Source organism: Dipodomys merriami, unplaced genomic scaffold (assembly GCF_024711535.1).
Source record: "Dipodomys merriami isolate MVZ:Mamm:240054 unplaced genomic scaffold, mDipMer1.0.p SCAF_37, whole genome shotgun sequence".
Classification (NCBI taxonomy): domain Eukaryota; kingdom Metazoa; phylum Chordata; class Mammalia; order Rodentia; family Heteromyidae; genus Dipodomys; species Dipodomys merriami.
In genome coordinates this window covers 8030346-8053291 of record NW_027205270.1, presented here as the reverse complement: position 1 = coordinate 8053291, position 22946 = coordinate 8030346, and the positions used below count along the sequence as shown (strand labels likewise).

The 22946-nt window shown below is 35.2% G+C and overlaps 1 protein-coding gene and 1 non-coding gene across 4 annotated transcripts in view; one reads left to right on the top strand and one right to left on the bottom strand.

The window, feature by feature from the left end:
* The window catches only part of Ctnna2 (catenin alpha 2), a 1104669-nt gene that overhangs the window by 883695 nt on the left and 198028 nt on the right, over positions 1 to 22946 (bottom strand). The window lies entirely within an intron of this gene.
* LOC138804738 (U6 spliceosomal RNA) lies at positions 4516 to 4622 on the top strand. Its single transcript, XR_011365332.1, has one exon. It is a non-coding gene; the product is annotated as a U6 spliceosomal RNA (small nuclear RNA).

Below are 22946 nucleotides of genomic sequence, written 5' to 3'. Positions count from 1 at the left end.
TTATGATACCTAATTATCATTAACATTAGAATATTAGAAAAGTGTAAGTGACTATTAGCTGTCCATATGTCCAAGAATAGTCTTAGAGAACCTGCTTCGCACAGGTACTTTTTTTTTTTGGTGGTCATGTGTCTTGAACCCTGGGCCTGACCCCTGTCCCTCAGCTGTTCAGTTCAAGGCTAGCGCTCTACTGCTTGAGCCACAGTGCCACTTCCAGTTTTCTGGTGGTTAATTGGAGATGAGTCTCACAGACTTTCTTGCTCAGGCTGGTTTGAACCATGATCCTCAGATCTCAGCCTCCTGAGTACCTAGGATTACAGGCATGAGCCACCAGTGCCCGGCTTCAGCAAAAGTACTTTAAGCAGTGACATCAGAATTATGCAAAAGAGAAATAATATAAAAATATTTTAGCCTAAATTTGTAAAAAAATTTAGTAGCATTTTCCAGGACTTGTAGCTAGATATGACTTTTTCTAATACAAAATATTATCCTGATCATTCTTTGCTTTAGGTTTAAAAAGCAAGATGGATTGAGACTTTAGGTAGAGATTTTGGTTTCATAACATAAACACATAAAAATCATATAAAGTGAGAATTATAGAATGATAAATCTGGAGGAAACATATCAATGCAATTGAGATTACAAATTCTAGTTACAATGAAAGTATATGTAGCTCACTTTCTATAAAACGTACATTATATGCAACCAAAGTGTCTGGAAAAAGCTTTTCATGCTCCATTCTGTCTTCTACATACTACAATAAAGTGTTGTGTAGCAGGAGAAAGGGAGAACCAGTGCCAACACAATAAATCATTAAAACAAGGAAGCACTTAGACATATCTACAAAGGTACATAGAACATCAATCTTTAAGATCTCCATATACTTTCCCTGTAACTTTTCCTCTAAGTATACTTCTTGTCACAATATGTACTGGCATGATCAACCAGACCCTGTGCCATCTGAAAAAAGAGTAAATTAGAGAATTAAAAAGTTAATAGGAGAATCTGCTATTATCTTCTTATTATAACAGCTCAGACTCCTACATAAGAGTTACACCTTTATGTAACACAAAGATGTAGTATTTATTAAGTGTCAAGAACTGTTCAGGAAATGAACAGTTGATGGAAAGACATTTGCTAAAGAACATGTGACTATTTGGATCATAATAACCTCATTTGAACAAAGTAAGATGTCAGTCCAGCTATAGTGACTTTTATCTTATTCCTATGACTCAAGAGGTTGAGATCTGGAAACATCTCAGTTTGAAGTCACTCTGGGAAGAAAAGCTTGAGAGAGTTCTTCTCCAAAATGTCCAACAAAAATGAGGCTAGCAGCAAGGTTTATGGGACAGAGCTACTACAAAACAAGCGAAAAAGTTCAGGGCTAAGTTCAAATCACATTGCCACTGACGAAAGAAAATGAGTAAGACATTAACACCCCAACAGTGTATATCCCATGTTTTAATGTTCAGCAGGTACAACTCAACTAATATATCAAAAATTTATCAAAATGAAATGAATAAAATAAAGTAAAATTCTACTTTCGTAGAATTGTTCAAGTTCACAGAAGGTAAAGCAGCACAATTATTCAAAAATAACAGAACTCTAAAACGTGACCATAATCTGTCACAAATTGAAGGTTTACCCTCAGCAGCTAGTTTTTCAGTACTTAAACAACTAATGAACACAACTTGTAAACAAGTATTCTATAGAAAGTGAGTTTCCCTTAGTAGGCAATGTGTGAAGCCCTAGGATGTGTGAAGCTGTAGGATTTATTTCATGTACATTGAGGGAATGGTTCTTGGGATGACAATGAAAATATCCAGGTACACAAAATACATTGTCCCTAACATCCCTGTATTGTTCCCCAGGAAATTATAGTTAACTAATAAGGGTAAGAAAATTATAAAAGCAAACAAGAAGAAATATTGAACAAGAGTTCTAGTGTGTTAAAGGAAACAATATCCTTGGGACAGAATGAAAAAGGGCAGGAATAAATAGCAAGGAACGAGTTTAATTATTTTCTGAGATGAAAACTTTAGTGAGATCTTTATATCTTACTCCCTGTGAAGCTTCCTTACTACATTGCTAAATTACTAACCATATGAGAGCTGGGTCAATGCATCAGCCAATTTTCTGTTCATGGAAATCCATGCACACTTGTGGTGATCCTTATGGAACATTCCCACACACCCCACCCCAAACAAACCCACCAAGGCTTGTATGTGAGACAATAAAACTACTCCTACTCCCTCACATCTGGCTCATTCTAGTAGGTGACTTACCATGCAAATCACATACTCTGCCATCTTATAGTTGTGAGTCCAAACTTATCTTGCTCATCATTATACGAATACCAGCCTTAAAGAGAATATGATACTAGCGAGTATTCAAAAATGTGAGTTGAATAAAGAATGATAGCAATACATAATCCAATTAAATATTTATGCCATTTTCTTTATAGAATATTGAATCAAATTCAGATAAAAATTGGGTACAGACAAAGGGTACAGAAATCTGGGGAAGGGAAAGATAATCACAGAAATGGTCGAGCTAAGGGTAAACCAATTCAACTGTAACACTCGCTTGGCCCTGGGTTGGAGATGAATTTTACAACTTGAGGAGGAAGGGTGTGGAGGGGGGGGGTAAAGTGGGAGAAAATGAAGGAGAGGGTAACATTGTTCAAAAAGAAATGAACTAATTACCTTATCTATGTAACTGTAACCCCCTCTATACATCACTTTTACAATAAAATTTAAATTAAAAATGGCTAGAAAATGCATTTAATGGGTTTTAAGAAAGATTATAAATATATTATAAATATTTTAAATTTCTTTGTTCTGATCTAGTACAATTGGCCTCACTTAATTGTATTTGCAGTGTTATACTAAAATAAATAGAAACTAAACACGATCCTATTGTCTCACATAATACCCCCAAAACAAAGTTCATATTGCTCTCTAACTTTATTTAAAGACAATAGTTTAAGAAGTAGAAATTACAATGGTAAGAATTTGATTTTCTAACAATAGGACATTTTGTTAGTTGAGCAGCAAATTTGAACATATTCACTAGAAAAGTCAGTATTTTAAAAGACTTTCATTTTTTTCTGTTAGTATTTTAAATTATGTAGTGGTTATCACAAATGAAGAGATTTTAGTAGATAATATTTAGGGAATAAATATTGTGACATGATTTATATACAGTCAATGCTATTTTCAAGGAGTTAAAATGATAAAGTAAAGCAGACCTGACACATGATCTGAAATTCAGGCATGGAACATAAGTCTCTAAACACAGTACACAGAAAGTTCTAGACAGAAAACCACATGAACTCAGCCTGATAACTGAATCTATGGCCTCAATGAGAAGGATGATGTAGTGAATAATTATACATTTTCTGGGTCAATGACTGGATGGATTATAAACTTTGTCACTTAGAACCCATAGCAATATATATATGCATATAAGTGTATATATATATATATATATATATATATATATATATATATATATATTATTATGGTTGGCTGTGGGGCTTGAATTCTGGGCCTAGGCACTGTCCCTTAGCTCTTCAGCTCAAGAACATTGCTCTACTACTTGAGCCAAAGTGGTTTTCTGGTTGTTAACTGGAGATAAGCGTCTCATGGCCTTTCCTGCCCAGTCTGGCTTTGAACGGAGATTCTCAGATCTCAGCCTCCTGAGTAGCTAGGATGACAGGTGTGAGCCACTGGTACCCTGCACCCATAGTAATTTATACAAGATTTATTATCAAACATATAGATATAATATTCTACTCAGAATTTTTTATCTTGTTCATACAATATTCAAACAAATGAGATAATATGTCCTTTATTAGATCTTTCTATTGAATGCATCAGACATTAATTGTTAATTCATTAGTAGTATTAAGGTTTAAAGGGGAAGCATTTCTGAACATAATCACTAAAATCTCTTGTAGGTTTTATCATTATAAAAGGAGAAAATCCCTCAATTACAAAGCTAAGTCAGATACTTCAAGAAATGCATTGGTTTACTTCATCTAAGAAGTAAGTAAATAAGTTCTTGGATTTATCAACAGTGTGTAATATTGAAATATTTTCTTATTTCATAGATGTTCAATTATATTTTTAATGATTGAGACAATGATGTTTGATACAGAATTGCTTTACTGATTATGTAAGATAACATAGAAAGTCATGACAGTGCCTTGCACAAGAATTATATTCTTCATATACTCTGGCAAATTATGGTTCTTGTTAGTCAGATCCTAGCACTTGCCTCTTGAAGTGTGTGACCTAAGATTTGTTCTGACATTTAGAAATATTTGAGTATCAAAATAATAATGACTTTATAAAAATACATGACATTCAAACATCTATAAACACATCCTATGCGAATGTAGTCATACCCTTCCAGCTAGAGATTGTCTACTGCTGTTCTAACAAAACAGTGAAGATGAACACCTGAAGTAGAAATTAGGAGGCCCACAAAGCCTAAAAAACTTATCTTCCTGTGTTTGCTTCGGCAGCACATATACTAAAATTGGGACGATACAGAGAAGATTAGCCTGGCCCCTGTGCAAGGATGTCACGCAAATTCGTGAAGCGTTCCATATTTTTACATAATTTTAAAACAATTATTTAAAACTTTTTGTTTTGTTTTCTGATATATTCTGTTTAACAAAAGAAAGCAAACAATTTCTTGGAGTGTGCTCTGAACTTGGCTTTTAAAAATTAAAATTGCAGAGAACATTAAAAATAAATCTTCCTGATCTCGCGACCATGTTAAAGTATTGTGATGTGCAGGTCAAAAGTCATGTTTTTGTGTGTGTGTTTTGTTTTAATGTATAACTTTTCTGTTCATAATATATTTGAATACTTATTTTTAAGAAAATAAAGAAAAAGGATGACAAAGGAAAGACTAAAGTATTAGATACTATGAAGAAATGTTGCAATCCTCTCCTAAGAATATCCTCCTTTGGTCTCACTATGTCCAGCATCCTATATAATTTACTAGGTCCAAGTATTTATGTTTTTTTTTGTTTTGTTTTTGACCATCCAGTGTGTTTATATAGATGTATAGGCATTTCTAGTTACAATAAATGGGGAACCATGCAAGCTTATTTTCTTTGGGTCTGGCTTACTTTGCTTAATATATGTTTCTCCAAGTCTTTCCAATTCTGTATGAATGGGGCAATATCATCCTTTCAGATGGAAGGATAGAATTTCCTTGTACATATAGGCCACATTTTATTGATCTTTTTGTCTGCTGAGAGGCCTTTGGGTTGATTCTACATCTTGGTGATGGTAAACAATACTGTAACAAACATGATTGTGCTGGTTTCTTTAGTGTGGCCTTTTTTTGTGGTCTATTGGAAAAATGCCCAGGAATAGGATTGCTGGGTCATAGAGAAGCTCTATGTTTAGTCTTTTGAGGAAAGGCCATAGTTATGGGCATATGAACATATAAAATGATGTTTATCGAAATGAACTCTAAGAAATCAAACCAGGAGGTTTTGTGTTATTTTGCTCATTGTTCTTCCTTTCTCACTTTTTTTAAAAAAATTTTTTGTCCCTTTTGTTTTGTATGTAAGTTTGTTTGGGGGAGGATAAGAGGGAACACAAAAATGGTGGGACAAAGGTGAACACATGCGGAGTAATACTCGCTAGATTTTATGTTGGAAATGAACTATACAATGTGGGGGAGGAGGTCGGGAAGGAAAATATGGGAGAAAACAGGAAGAGGTGACACTGTTCAAATGGAAATATACTCATTACTTGACTTATGTAACTGTAACCCCCTGTGTATATCACCTTTACAATAAAAAAAAGAGATAACCTGAGGTACTCATCAAACTATCACTGTTTTATACTTTGCTGCTTCCTATTTTTGAAAAAAAAAGTTTTATTGTAACACAGCAACACTTATTCACACTTATTAACCTCAAGATTGCTTCACTGGTATGACAGTAGATGGATTGCAGCAATACAAAACAGATGGCCTGAAAAAAAAGGAAAATACTTCCTGTCTGGACCTTAGTGGAAATGGTTTGCTATTTCAAAAAGAGAGAGAAGGAAACAAAAGAAAGAGAAAAAAAGAAAGGAAAGAACATTGCAAGTTGGGTGCCAATGGCTCACATCTACAATCCTCACTACTCAGGAGTCTGAGATTTGAGGATTGTAGTGTGAAGCCAGCTATAATAGAAAAGTCTTTGAGACTCTTGTTCAAGATGTAGAGCACTAGCTTTGAGCAGAAGAAGCTCAGGGAAGCCGGGCACCAGTGACTCAAAACTGTAATCCTAGCTACTCAGGAGGCTGAGATCTGAGGATTGCAGTTCAAAGCCAACCCTGGCAGGAAAGTGTGTGAGACTCTTATCTCCAATTAACCACCAGAGAACAGGAAGTGGTGTTGTAGCTCAAGTGGTAGAGTGCTAGGCTTGAACTGAAGAGCTCAGGGAACACCCTGGCTCAGATTTCAAGCCACAGGAATGACCAATAGCTCAGGGACAGTTCCCAGAAACTGTGTTAAAGCCCCAGGACTGGCACAAGGAAGGAAGGAAGGAAGGAAGGAAGGAAGGAAGGAAGGAAGGAAGGAAGGAAGGAAGGAAGGAAGGAAGGAAGGAAGGAAGGAAGGAGAAAGGGAGGGAGGGAGGGAGGCAGGCAGGGAGGGAGACAGGCAGGGAGGGAGGGAGGGAGGGAGGGAAGGCAGGAAGGAAGGAAAGAAAGAAAGAAAGCAAGAAAGCAAGAAAGCAAGCAAGAAAGAAAGCAAGTAAGAAAGAGATATTTGCAAGGATTGCTGTGCCATTGTCCTATGTATTTACCTACTTTATTACAATTCCTCCTTCTTCCTTTGAGGAGGAGAGAGAATGACAGAGTAAGAGAGAGAGAGAACAAAGAGAGAGAATTTATGCCAACTAAAGTTTGAAAGTTATTAATTAGGTGATAGCCAAGGACGTTGCTATTCTTTCCTCCCACTCAGTATCAGGAATCCAAGCATAATATCTGCTGGAAGAGAGATGCAGAAATACCATGCAGCTAAATGCAATGTCAACAATAGTCTAGCAACCTGTTTGTCTTCGGTCTAGTCTCATTGCCCAGGAGACAAAGAAATAAAGAATGAGTCAAATTACATCAGTTGAAAGACTGCCTAGATTTTCTCATTTCCTACAACGGTAAAAATCAACTAGTTGTATTTTAGAGCTATACAGTCAGATGTATCTCAAGCATTCCTTTTTGTTTAATACTTTAGGAACTATATATTCATATGTATATATATTGATGTATGTATGCATATATATAAACTAAAAGAAGAAAATGAAAGCATTTTTTATAATAACCTTTGATTTTATTTTCCTCTGGTTGACATAGAAATAACGTGTATGATTGTGTTTCATACAGAAAAAGGCTTTGTTTTGCTAAAAGTATCTCAACATAAACTCAGCCCATAATGATTCTCAAAAATAACCGCTCCAAATAAAGAGAAAACACAATATAATGGAACTACTGATGTGGGACTGAGTCTTCTCTCAGAATGTAGACTATGTATACATTCATTGTATACTTCTATTCAAACAGACTCAACAAGCACATAAAACACAGAAACACAGGTTATACACACAAGCATTCTCATATTTACTGTGCCTCTTTAGGGAAAATTGGAATAACTTAAAGATTGTTGGGTTGAGTGAAATGGTTTTACAATCAGTTCTAACATTTCTCTTGGGGTACCTCTCCTTAAAAGAAATTCATAATGAAGTGTGAACTAAATATTTTACAAGGTACAGTGTGTCTTTCACCACTCAGAAAACCATCATGTCGAGTGTGGAATATCATATTGTAACCTCAGCTGAGGTAAAAAAATAAGAGAGTCCTGGAAGAATCCAGCCCTAGACAAAATGTGTAAGACCCTATTTAAAAGACAAAAGGATTACTACAATGCTCAGAAAGTAGAAGATCCTGAACTCAAACCACTATATCATCAAACCATAAAATTAGTCTGCTTCATACATTTTAATTTCTCAAAATAAGTTCTCAGTATTTTTCAATTTATTTTGATTTTATACATTTATATATGTATATATAGAGAGAGTTTATACATAGGATGCTTACAGTTACATGAATCAGATAATAAGTACATATCTTTTTGAACCATCTCTCCACTTCACTTGCTCTCTCCCAGTTTTTTCCTCCTGTCTCACCCCACAAGATATATAGCTCATTTTCTACATAGTGTCTAGTGAGTGCCACTCTTAGATTTGTTCATCTTTTGTTCCATCTTTTTCTGTGCCCTTGCTTACCCTCCTAAATACAAACAAATGAACCAACAAGACAAAAGGAAGAGAGAACAAAAATAGCAACAACAGCATCCAGAAATATCTCTTGTTTTATCGTCTTGGAGTTCAATATATACAAGTCAATTAATGTAAGTCAACACATCAACAGAAGCAAGAACAAGAACCACATGATTATCTCAACGGGTGCAGAAAAAGCATTTGACAAGATTCAACAACCCTTTATGATAAAGACTTTAGAGAAGTTAGGAATCCATGGAACATAATAAAAGCAGTATATGACAAATTTATAGCTGGCATTATACTTAATGGTGAAATGCTAAAAGCAGTCCCTCTAAAATAAGAAAAAATAGACAAGGATGCCAACTCTATCCACTCTTCTTCAACATAGTGCTGGAATTCCTAGCAAGAGCAATAAGGCAAGGTAACAAACTTATACAGTCGGTCCAAATAGGGAAAGAAGAAGTAAAGCTGTCCCTCTTCTGTCCAACATGATCCTCTATTTAAAGAACCATATAGATTCCTCACCCAATCTACTTAAGGTCTCAGAATTTTCTCAAAATAAGTTGATGCAGCAAATGAGCATAAGCACATTTGAAATACAGCATTTAAAGACATAAGTAGAAGTTATAATGATATAGTTAGAAAACAATAGCATCATTAAGAAACACTATACTTCGTTTTCTTTCTGATCTAAGGCGATTGTGAGATAATATTTCAGAAGAATGCTTAGAATTAAATAGAACACTTCAGGTTCTAAAACAGTTTTTAATATCTTCCAGCTCATTCTTCAGGGTGACTCGATGCACAAATCTTTCTGAATTTAAGAAAGAAAAATAAAACAATTATTTACTTATTAAGCTCCACCCAGAAAACAAAACAAAACAAGATAAAAAAATATTGCAGGTTTGGCAGCTGATGAGTGACTTAATTATTGAGTTTCAAACCTGGCAGGCCCAAACCAGAATTTATACCACTGCTTTGTCTTTTGAACTGAGTGTTAAATTCTAGTTAGGTGAATTTTCTCTATACTTCTTAATGTTTATGTCATCTCTCAATTCCCATGAAAGTGCTTTCAGAAACTATGATTCCATGATTTTGTATAGCCCAACTATGCGCCCCATCTGGCCTCCATCCTAGTTCAAGTCTCTATTAGAATATCCAGTCAGAGATATTATAATTGGCTTCTAACTTGTTTGTGTCCTTTGTGAATAATTCTCATAATTGATGACTTTTAGAATAATAACAGTCATCACATCTGTTTAAAACACTTCAGCAGGATCCCTCCTGTCTACAAAAATATGTTATATAGTTACCCTATACTCAATATTATCAATGGTAATAACATCTAAAACACCTTATAATTTTTTGAGTAACAAGTGTTTCATTATATTAAGCCTAATCCCTATAACTCTGTAAGTTATGTTCCTTGTCTTGATTTGATTGGTAGGAATAATGAGCTTTCAGGAAAGTACACATCTTCCATATTTATTGAATAACTAGATCTTCCCCTATCTCTGTTTCTTTGCATAGTAACTTTAAAATAGATGACATTGTAATTATTCGTTTGTTAAATTCTTTACCATCAAATTCACTATTAGAAGAGCTAGGTTTAAATGTACCACCTGTCACCTTCGGGGGGGGAGGGAAAGAACCCCTCTTTATTCAAGACATAGATGACACTTTAGTAACCTATATATTAATTAAGTCTCTGTTTCTAATATATAACAACCAATAAAGGAAAAATGATTCATTTTACTCTTCAGTTTTATTGTACTCTTAGTTACCTGATTGAAATGAAAATCCTAAGATTAAGCATTTAAAACAGTAACAGGTCAATAATACCAGAGACTTTCTATAGTTCTTCACTCAATCCAAAACAGGGAAATGTCATTTTACAATGTTAAGAAGCACATTATTAACTCTGGCCAGGAAAGCAACAATAATTTCTACTCTTGTCCCACAACTCAAAACAGTCTTTAAGAGTAGAAATAATATGATTGAGTCCATAAATGTTAATTTATAAATGTTGTTACTAAATTGACATAATAAATTGACATAATAATAACTATTGATAAAAATATCAGGTGTTTTGGAAAATTTATTTTCTATTTTTTGCAACATTATTGTAATTTTAATTTCTAGTGGTTACAATACAGGAAATGACTATTTAAATAATATATTTTCATTTTAATACAAAATAAGATAGGTTAAAATTTGAAAATATTTACCTCTTAAAGCACTTTATATTGTTTGACTGAATAATTTTGGATATAAAATTATGTAAACAAAGAATAAAAGTTTAAGACATTTAAAATGGCTGAACTGAGTGGGAAAGACCAAATCAACAGAAATAAAAGTTCTGCTCAACATCGTAGAAAGTGAAGAATAATAGGAAACTTATGAAAAAGAAAATAAACACAGAAGTCGTTACCTACCTACTGCAAGTGAAAGCAATAAGCTAGGAGGTAAAACTTATATGGGAAATATTAATTACAACTTTCAGAAAATCAGTGAAAACCATGGAACAAGAGTAAAATGCTGAAATAAGCACATTCCCTTGATCAAACCTATGTGAGCAAGAATAGAATAACGAAACTCCCTGAACAAACATGTGACCTGATAATAACCTGTGGGAACTGTCAAAAGGAGCTGTTCTAATTTCCCAAACATATATCATTATAAAATTGCACAAAGAGTAAAGTTAAAAGCTTATCTCTTAACTTTGAGTAACTCAAAGTAGATCTGGTGCTGTGAATTTACTTTTCTTGAATTTTACAGCAAAGTCTTACTTTTACTCTCACAAATAAGATACTAAGGTTAGCTTGTTATGAAGATGTAATTATGGGTCTTGTCTAAGTGAGCTATCAAATATTTCTTGAATGTCAATGGAGGCAGTAGCCCCCAACGAGCCCAAAGAAGGTTTTTTGTTTGTTTGTTTGTTTTTTTGCAGAAAATACCCCAAGTCATGAATCCAGAACTCAGTGTCTTTGGAATAGTTCAAGAATCTGTTCTCCTATGAGCTTACAGGATGAATGTGAATTGGAGAAGAACAATACTGGAGATCCAGGCAGACACGTAATAAGTGAGGTAAAGTGTGGACAGGACAGGAGAATCTTAAAGAGAATGATGAAGACTGGGGGAGAAAACCAGATTTAAGTACCATAGATGGACTTAGAGATACAATAGACACAGATGCTATGTAGAGAATATGTTTACAGATGCATAAGTCGAGTTCCTCTGCTGAAAATGAAGACCCTGGCAAGGTTGGAAGAAGATGCCAATACAGGCAAACTAGAGACTGGGACTCAATTTACCAAACTGTTCACTATGAATGTGTTTTTAGTAATAAATGGTGACTTGTTAATTGGGGACACAAGTCTCATAAATCCACATAAACATACTTTTTTTTCCCTTAATGTATGTATTCATAGTAAAGGCACGATATTGATATACTATATGGGTTACACTTTCATCAACTTGTTTTAGGATCCCTGTAAACAGTGATAGAGTTTGTGGTTCAATACGAAGACATCTGGTAGAAGTGCTGCAGTTGTATCTGAAATCCCATCCACTTTCCCTTTGCCAAGTTTGTAGCCCTTGCTCGGTAACGGACTCCCTTACAAAATTATTTTCCAGGGTTCTTTGTCAGCTTCATCAAAAGGTCCTGAATGATATGTGGGAGCTACATTTACAACTGGAACATAACAAATTATACAAGTCTCCAGTATTCACCCACACACAGTGAGACCAAAGCAGAATACTGTTAGGAGAGGAACAGAAAGGCACAATGCCTATGTAAATCTGATAATATGAAATAATAATTACCGAAAGGAACTCCAGAAATGAAAACAAGAGGCTTTTACTTTTAGGCTGTGTTTGTTTTATTTTCAGTTGTTCTGTCTGTTTGTTTATATATCTTTGTGAGGGTAAGAGAGGCACAGATATGGTGGGACAAAGGGTGAACAAGTGTGGCAGTAATACTCACTGGGCAAGATGTTAAAAATGAACTATACAACTTGTGGGCGAGGATGGGAGGGAAAACCTGGCAAAGAGTGCTGGTAGGGGTGACATTGTCAAAACAAAACATACTCTTCACCTGACTTATGCAACTGTAACCCCTCTGTACATCACCTTTATAATAACAATAATAATTAAAAAGTCCTGAATGTGACAATGACAGCTGACTCTTCACATTAGGAATTTCTCCAGGGTCAGATGGTAAAGATATATTTGAATTCAGCTGTATTTCACTGAAAAGCTCTGTGCAGCAAGGAGTTTTGTGGACACACGCAGTAGCTCCCTTTACCACATAGTTGTGCTTACCACATAGTTCCAAGCAGTTAGCTTGGAAGAAATGAAACAATACGAATGATAATAATAATTGGAATGACCAGTTCCAAATCCTAAAATGTTTGGTCATGAACAGTTCACAAGATGGACACTCAGATATCATATCCTTCCCACAAGCTTTCATTTGCTTTTCAGTTCCTTCTGGGGCCATTCTTCCCCCTTCAAACATCAGGGACTTTTATCACCATGGGAACCAGTTCCATTTTCACAAAGAGAAGTATTTGGGTATACTGTGTCCCCTAAAGGGGCTTTGGAACCCACAATGTATCTGGATAAATTTCTTCTTTAGAGAGAAAGGGAAATTAAAAACAACAACAACAACAACAAGGAAATCATTTGCTATGTTGAAACTTCCAGCAGTACAATAGACAAACGAGAACTGTTATGGGTGAAAGATAAAGATGTTTAATCTTAACTGGTCTCTAAGTCCCAAACAGTTAAATTACTAACCTGTTCATTATAAGATCTTTAATGGCACATAGTGATTTCCCATAATTATGAGGTCCAGTGTGATAATTTTATACAATGTGAAAAATGATAAAATCAGGGTAAATAGTACTCATGTCTCCTTAAAGATCATTGAGAACCTTTGAACCACTTCCTCTTAGTAAGATCTTGACAAGCTATGCTATGATTGTTGTAAGCTATTGTCACCCAGTTATGCTGGAGAATGATGGAATTTATTCCACTCATCTAGTTGTAATTTAGCACTAATTCCCTATTTTTTTCTATTCTGTACCCTCATGCTTCCTCACTTCTAATGATCATTATTCTTCCCTTCTCTATGAGCAAAAATTTCAGCTTCCACAAATATTGCAACAGTGTGAATTATTTGCCTGGCTTATGTCTCTCAGATTCTTCCCTGCAGCTTCAAATGACAAGACTTCATTCTTTGTTTATGGATGAATTGTATTCTGTTGTGTACCTAAAGTATACCTTGGTTGAGTCCACATCTTACCCATTGCTCATAGTGCTGTAATAAACATAAGAATGAATGCTTGTCTTTTGCAAATAGGGGTGCTATTTTTGTAGACTTTGTTAGAGATAATTTTTGGAGAATATAGAAATATTTACTGTATTCAAACAGATACAAGGCAGTATACAAATGTTATTTTTTATATATGGATCATAGGGATATTTTTTTCTCTCCAATATGGAATTTCTTGTAGATATTCAAGTAAAGATCATGTGCAGAAATGCAAGACTTTGACACAGCTATGAAATAAATTGTGTGTCTTAGAAATAATCTTCTTATCTCATTGTACAATTTCCTTAACTTCAAAACCAGCAATTGGTTTACAACTCATTTTTACAACCCTAGCACTCTTGATATTTTGTGTCAGATAGTTGTGTTTGTGGGGAAGACAGAAAGGGCATTGCAAGATGCTTAGTAGGATACCTGGCCTGAACAATTCAATAGCCCTCATCCAGATGTAACAGTCAATAATGTCTAGAAACTGGGACACATCTGATGATGAAGTGATTACAACTACCCTAGGTAAAGAACTATTAGTCTATATACCTGTTTTCAGACATTAAGAAGCAGACTCCTTTTTTCCTAAGTAATCCCCATTCTATAAACACAAAGCTCAGACCTCTGTTTGATAAGCATTAGAGGGGTCCTACGGAAAAATCTACTTTTGACAAATCTCTGATTCTTTAAGAAGCTCAAGTGGATATATTCAACATCACTAGTAGAGGTCCATTACAAACTTTATCTGAAATATTTATCATTATGCATCAAGATGGGAAAAACAAGTTTTCATCAAAAATTTGTCACTGGTCCTCACAATGGTAAATTGTGAGGAAAAAATATATTTTTTTTAATTCACAAAACAAAATCCTCTACTATAGTCACAAAAACGTAAAAAAAAACAATAAAATATCAGTGGTATTAAAAATGTTTTTAATTTACACATATCAGATCTAGCAAGCAATGACACTTTAGTAGACAAACACAAGACAGGATTTCACATCTCCAAAATTTACACTACACTTGACTACATTATTTGATCCAATAAATATTGGATACTAAATTCCAGTTGCTCAATGCTTAGGGTACAATGAATATAAATATTAAAAAGTATATCCTTATGTATATATCTGGATGCAACTATATATTAACAGGATTTCTTTTGCAAAGGTACGCCAAGTTTATATTAACAATCTTAATGATAAATGAAAAATTGTATCTAAAATTTATTACTTATCTAATTAAAAATATTATGAATTAAATGTACAAGATAATTTTTACTACACAGATAGATACATGTATTCACAAGAATATAAAATATCAAACTGTTAAGTGTCATCTTACATAAAATTTTAAAGTCCTTAATTTCTACTAATATTTAAAAGTTAGCTCTAAATTAAAATGAGTTATTATTCATATTAATAAAATATTCAGTTCAAAATTACTTCATGCTTAATAATTCCAAAGAATAAGAATAAAATTAACACAACACAGCAGGGTTGGCAGATGTAACTAATCTGTAGTCAGCAGATTAAAATTTTTTTTCCAGTTGAGTTTGATTTAAAATTCTCACAGTAAGAGCAGAGGGAATAGCAACACTGTCATGGTATTCCATTTCTGTTCTATAAAGTATCAGAATAGATAAGTAGGTTTTAGAGTGAAAGATTTCATTTCCCAAAGATAAATGTAATAAGAAAATATTCAGAACTGTTAACCTATAAGAAGAGACTGAATCACCCATCTCTTCACCTGATTTTAATCACTTCAATTTTGAAACCAACTAATCATCAGTTACAATCTTTTAACTTACTGACATCAAGTAATGGGTTTTTGAACTACTGTCTATGTGTGTTTGCAGCCAGATGTTCACTTCTAGTGTATGCAAAGTTTTGAAATAGAAATGCAGATTACAAATCACACACCTATGAAGTATAGTACAAAACAGCCTCTCTGCTAAGTTGCAGAAGGACTAATTGTCCCTCTTAGAGCCCTGACAAACCCCCCAAATTTCCTCTATGTTAAAAACAAAACAAAACTGAAAGCAGGCATCTGAATGCAATTGCCTCATTCTATTTCTTTGCTTCCATTTTACCAATGTTTCCTAGCTAAAGTACCTTTGACCAGTAACACATGCTGACTGACCACTGATGCATGTGTATATTTGTGTGTGGGTATGTGTGTGTGTGTGTGTGCATGCAAGTGTGTGGAACAAGAGATGATTACACAGAACTAAGTAGGGTAAGAAGACATCACTTCCTCATGACTTATATGATAACATAATTGAACATAGAGTATAAATTCGGGACACATGTAAGCCGATAGTCTGAAATACGCAAAAAAGTGATTTCTATCCCCACTTTCTAACCACTCACTTTAAATAAAATTTACATCAAAGGTGGAGGCAACAATGCTTGATAAAAATGTACTCGTTACGTTGCTCATGTAACTGTAACCCCTCTGTACAGTACCTTCATAATAAAAAACTTATTAACAAAAGGTGTAATGTATGAATGCCATTTCCAACTACTTTAAGAATTCCAGAAGCAGCTTAGGAATCTACAAAATGATTGCAAATAAAAGGGTAAGAGAGTAAGATGGCAGAGCATTAAGGCATGAAAACATGAAGGGGTGGAGGTATCAACAAAGAGCCAAGCCAAAAAAAAATTTCAAGACTTAAACCTTTTTGTTTCCCTCCTCCTTTTCAGAATAAAAACTGTAGTTGGCTTAATATGAGTGACAATACTCTGTACGACCTGATTCCTTATCAGTCTCTCCCAGAGGTAGTTCTGAGTTAGCAAACTTTCTGCAAAAGGTTAAATGGTAAATTGTTTGTGTTCTATGAACCACATGGTTCTAGCAGCCATTATGAACCTTGCCTCTTTCACATGAATGAAACATCTATTGGCTGTGTTCCAATGGAATTTTACCTGCAAACATATAAAATTGTATTTTCATGTTTTTCACATGTCATAAAACATAATTCATTTTGTTTTATTTTTACTATTAAAGAACCTAATATTGCTTATAAAATAATAAAAGGTGGTCAAAGATGTATAAACAGGTATGGTTATACAGAAACAGAGGAGGATCTAGATTTGGTTCCCAGGTGATAGTTCACTTATCCCTGTTGAATGGTGTCAGGTTCAGACAGTTACACTTGCAATTCCTCAGAACCTGCTGAAAACATCCCAAACTCATGATGAAGCTTAATAGCCATTGAGATTACATGGGAAACAGGGCTTTTAAAAGGACATGAGATAAGTTAAGTACTAGTGGCTCATACCTGTCTTAGCTGAGATCTGAGGCTGATGGTTCAATGCCAAAGCCAGGAAAGTCCCTCATACTCTTTTTCTCAATTACCTACTGAAAAGTGGCACGTGGAGCTATGGCTCAACCTTTAGAGCTCTAGTCTTGAGCACTCAAGCTCAGGAACAGTGCCCAGGCTCTGAGTTCAAGCCCCATGACTAGCATAAAACCATAAAATGAAATGGTGATGAACTTACAAGAATTGGACTCTAATGAATAAATGATTCTTTTATTGTACATGGCTTTGTTATGAAAGTGAGTTTAGTCTCCCCTGGGCTACTTGCCCTCCATCATATTACGATACAGCCACACCAAAGTCCTCATCCGATTCTGGTTTCACATGCATGGATTTCCCAGCATCCAAAGCTGAATGCTACTCTCTCTCTCTCTCTGTGTGTGTGTGTGTGTGTGTGTGTGTGTGTGTGTGTGTGTGTGTGTGTGTGTGGAGAGAGAGAGAGAGAGCATGCTCTATCATTACTGACAGCTTATTTGTGTCAGTACTGTGTTTCTCTATTATGAACACGTTTTATTCTTATGAAATAGTAACATTTATGTCTCAAAGATAAGAAAACTATAATTTTGACACTGGGCAGGACACCTCTCGGCGTTAAATAAATACTCAGTGGTGATCCAGCTTTATGGTTCCCAGACTTATGATATTCAGTGTTAACAGCAGAGAACTGAGTATTACACATTCCTTACATTGGTAAATAACAGAAGCCTATACTTATAATCTCTCTACTCTTCAAATACCTATTTGAAACACTAATATTTATTCATCTTTAAGGAGTCAGTGATTTCTCTGAGATGCTTTCAATGGGATACCTTCATTTCTGGGCTGGAAACCTCTCTTATACAATCTCTAGATGTTTTATTTCGATTTGTTTTCTTTGGCGTCCATCCTGGGGATTGAACTCAAGGCCTGGATGCTGGCCTGAGCTTCTAAACTACTGCTCTACCACTTGACCCACAACTCCATTTCCAGCTTGTTTATTTGGTGATTAACTGGAGATAAGAGTCTCACAGAATTTTCTGCTCTGGCTAGATTTGAACTCTGATCCTCAAATCTCAGCTTCCTGAGTAGCTAGGATTACAGGCATGAGCTACAGGCACCAGGCTAAAACACTCTAGCTTTTTTTAAAATTTGTTTTGTTTTGACGATCACAGGATTATAGTGAGTTTAGTCCTTTACCCACCATGGGTGGGCAGGAACTTCAGTCTAATACGTTTCCTGCACTGAGGCATATTTTGGTGCTGAGAAAATATTATTAAATAAACAGTTGAAAGTAGTATCTGAGGAACACTAAGGTGAAAAGAAGGTGAAACTAGTCATCAGAGTGTTGGAGGACTTTCTGCAAGGACAAGTTAGAATGAATGAGATTAGCTATTCAGGGGCAGCCCTATGGCATTTTTAAAGAGGAATAAATTATGAGATAAAACCTATCTGGGCTCTGGGTCACCACTGTGTATTTATTTAATGCCGAGAGGTATCCTGCCTAGTGTCAAAATTACAGTTTTCTTATCTTTGAGACATAAATGTTACTATTTCATAAGAATAAAATATGTGCATAATAGAGAAACACAGTACTGACACAAATAAGCTGTCAGTAATTCATTGATGTTATCATGACTAATAACAGACAAGAAGGATTCTATTCTCATGGACTCTAATGACTAAAACTAGAAGTTTGTGTTTTTATCTCTAACAATGTTTTTATTTAGTCCACAAATAGTCCCAAGGAGAAATAAATATGATTAAGGAAAATGAAACAAGGCCCCCATCCTGCACAGAAGGGGCTTGGTTTATCTAAGTTCCACACAGCTCAGGGCACAGACTTGCCTGCTTGTTTGCTTGCTTGCTTGCTTGCTTGCTTGCTTGCTTGCTTCCTTCCTTCCTTCTTTTCTTTCTTTCTTTCTTTCTTTCTTTCTTTCTTTCTTTCTTTCTTTCTTTCTTTCTTTCTTTCTTTCTTTCTCTTTCTTTCTTTCTTTCTTTCTTTCTTTCTTTCTTTCTTTCTTTCTTTCTTTCTTTCTTTCTTTCTTTCTTTCTTTCTTTCTATTTCTGTGTGTGTGCTGGTAGTGGGGCTTGATTTCAATGCTTTCACTTGGTCATGGCTGACACTCTGCTACTTGAGCCATACCTCTAGTCCTCTGCTTTTCATTTTTATTCCTCTCCTCTTAGTTTTTAAATTTGAAACAAGGTCTCACTGTGTAGTGCAGGCTACTGTCAAACTCTCAGTCTTCTTGCTCAGTTCCCCCACAAAAGGATGATATTATAGACATGTACCACCAAAAAAAAAGAAAAAAAGAAAAATGAAACAAAGAATCAAAAATTGAAATTTATCCTCAAAACTAGAATCAACAGGTGTGAAAATGCCTCTGGATTTTCCTGATAGCTGCATAAACTGAGTGTAATATCAGATTCCTCACCTGGCTTCAGAATATCCTGGGGAGCTGACTCAGGGTACAGAGTTGATCATGCTGCACATAGCCTAACCAAAAAGAAACCATAAAGGCCACCTTCCCTTTATCAAAGCCTGAACCATCTTCCACTACTAGGTACTTTGTTACCTACACAGTGGCAAGAGACAAGGGATCAGACAAACTTGGTGTGTTTCTTACAGAACAAGTCCTATTATCTAACATGGCATTTTATAGGCCCTTTTCTTGTGACATCCTAATCCCTTCACATTTTTTTCCACTCTGCTGTTAGGAAGACTGGAAAACTATCTAAAGAGATCTTATCCCCATTGCAAGACTGAATTGCTGACATTAGGCAAGACAGATGGTTAGTTTTTGTTTGTTTGTTTGTTTTGTTTTGTTTGTTTGGACGTGGCTAGTGCTGGGGCTTGACCTCAGGGCTTGGATGTCCAAAGCTAGAGTTCTATGACTTGAGCCATAACTTACTTCTAGCATTTTCTCAGTAGTTTATTGCAGAGAAGAGTCTTAAGGACTTTCTTGTGCAGGCTGGCTTCCAACTGCAATCCTCAGATCCCAAGTAGCTAGCATTAAAGGCATGAGCCACTGGAGCCAAGCTTTGTCCACTTTTGTAATGGCACATTGACTTGTACCTCTCCTGGAAGTCCCATTATTTCTGGGTACTATCTCCTTTTCATGCCCTGTCTTGTTCATGCCCTATCTCTTCTCATCATCAAAAATGTTATGAGATGGGCTGGAAAGGTGGCTCAGTAGTAGAATGCTTGCCTTACATGCATGAGGCCCTAGGTTCGATTCCTCAGCACCACATAACCAGAAAAAGCCAGAAGTGGTGCTATGGCTCAAGTGGTAGAGCATTAGCTTTGAGCTGAACAGCTGAGAGACAGCACCCTGGCCCAGAGTTCAACCAACAACAATAAAAAAAGATATTATGAGGTTAAACTTACTACTCCCTTAGACCAAAGGAAAGGAAAAAAATTCTTATCAAAATTTTAAAATAAGTTCTGTGAGTATCATCTACCAACACTATTATAATAATTACTGCATAGTTAACATTCATAACTAGCTACTCTAAAATTGCGACAGACAAGATTCGTTAATTGCTACCATTGCGAATGGATATAAAGTGATTACTGATTACATCTGAATAATGTAATATTCCCCAGTCTCCAACAAAGCCTTCTACCTTACTGTGTCATAAGAAAACCACCTACTTCATAAGCTGATGTTCTATCCTCATGTTCCTTGCCTGTTCCTAAGATCATAAATATATACACTAAAATCTGATTGGGAAATACTCCTGTTTAAGCACTAAATTATTCTACTTTATTTAAAAGAAAAAAAAAACAATAAAAGGACACTCCTTGCCACAAAAGAGTCCCAGGTATTGTTGGGGCATGTATGTAATAATTGTGCTTGCTTTTGCTGTTTCCTAAAATTACATTTTTTGAGCACAAAAATAAATAATGAAGAAATAAATAATTTTGCAAAGTTGGTTGCTATGGATTTTCCACTTTGATATCATAAGTATATTATAAATATACTCTCTCTTTATATATATGCATATATATATATATATATATATATATATATATATATGGCATGTACATTTGGCCTAGAATACAAAATGAGATTTTAGAATGATATTCTTTACAATCATAGGTTAACAATATAAATTTACATTTGATAAACGGTATTTTTACATGCTACCATGTGTAGCTGCCAATTGTCTATGTTTATAATTCATTCCTTAGATTTGTTATTTCTCCTCATCTGTAAGGGAAAAAAGAATCAGAGTAGCAAAAGAACTTAACCAAAGTCATATAACAGGTCAAAAGCACACTATTACTTCTGACCATTAATGCTTACAGGCCTATAAAACTTCTTGCTTTAATGGAGGATTTGATTCATTAATTATAATTTCTTCTTTAGTTTTCTACTTAGTAGTATATATTGTAGAACAAAAATTATCTAAGCTGTTGAACCAAATCATGTTCTTTTAAATAACTACAGAGACACATATCAATTCACCCAAACTCACTCTCTTGACTCAGTTACATGAAAGTATCAAATAGAATCAGATGCTTTCTATTAGCGTTTGGGAAACCTCAGAAAACTGACAGCTCAGTTGAGAACTTCTCTTCTCCAATGCATTGCTGAGGTAATTATCCTTAGGGAAACCAGTCTGATCATAGCTTCCTAGCTTCATTGTGGCATTTTATGTTCATCAAGATCACATGCACACATTTCACATACCTTTATGCATGAACATGTGCCATTTAAATCACCAGCTTCTTATTTCCTATGCCATTCTCAAAATTCTGTATGTGATATGAACTAGCAAATACTCTGACTAATATCTTGTGAAATAATGACTACCAAATATTTTCCATTTGAGATGTATGCTCTGTACTAAGCAATTATATCACACATATCATTTAAAAATGTTTTTCATAGCAAGTAAAAGTGTCACATCTTGCAATTCAAAATCTGTTGCCAAAGGACTAAGCAAGCAAGATCAATAGAAAGCCCACGGATTGGGAGAAGATCTTCACTAGCCATACAACAGACAAGGGTCTCATATCTAAAATATACCTGGAACTCAAAAATAAAATCCCCCAACAACAAATCCTCAAAGAAACAACTGCCCTATAAATAAGTGGGCTAAAGACTTAAAGAAAAACTTCTCTGAAGAGGAAAGAAGGATGGCCAATAGACACATGAAGAAATGCTCAACTTCTCTAGCCATAAAAGAAAAACAACATTGAGATACCACCTCACCCCAGTTAGAATGGCTATAAGGAAGAACTCTAATAACAACAGATGCTGAAGGGGATGTGGACAGAAGGGAACCTTACTGCATTATTGGTAGGAGTGTAAACTTGTTCAATCAGTTTGGAAAGTAGTATGGAGGTTCCTCAAAAGATTCCACATAGGGGCTGGGAAGGTGGCTCAGTGGTAGAGCGCATGCCTTGCATGCCAGAGGCCCTGGGTTCGATTCCTCAGCACCACATAAGCAAAAAGAAATAAAGCCGGAAGTGGTGCTGTGACTCAAGTGGTAGAGCCCTAGCCTTGAGCTGAAGAGCTGAGGGACAGCACCCAGGCCCAGAGTTCAGGCCCCATGATCGGACCCCCCCCCCAAAAAAAACCAAAACCTTTAAAAAAAAAAAGAGACTCCAGATAGAGCTCCCCTATGACCCAACAATCTCACTTTTGGGCATTTACCCAAATGATCACAAACAAGACCATACTACCAGCACAACTATGTTTATTACAGCATTATTTACCATAGCTAAGATATGGAATGAACCCATATGCCCCTCAGTAGATGAATGGATCAAGAAAATGTGGTATATATATACAGTGGAATTCTATGCCTCCATCAGAAAGAATGACATTTCCCCATTTGTTAGGAAATGGAAAGACTTGGAAAAAATTAAATTAAGTGAAGTAAGCCAGGCCCAAAGAAACATAGGTCCCATGGTTTCCCTTATTTGCAATAACTAGTATATGTTTGAGACAAGCAGAAATGGACAGATAAGTTGATGTTAGATGAAATGAACCCCAAAGTAAGTATTCAAATGTTTT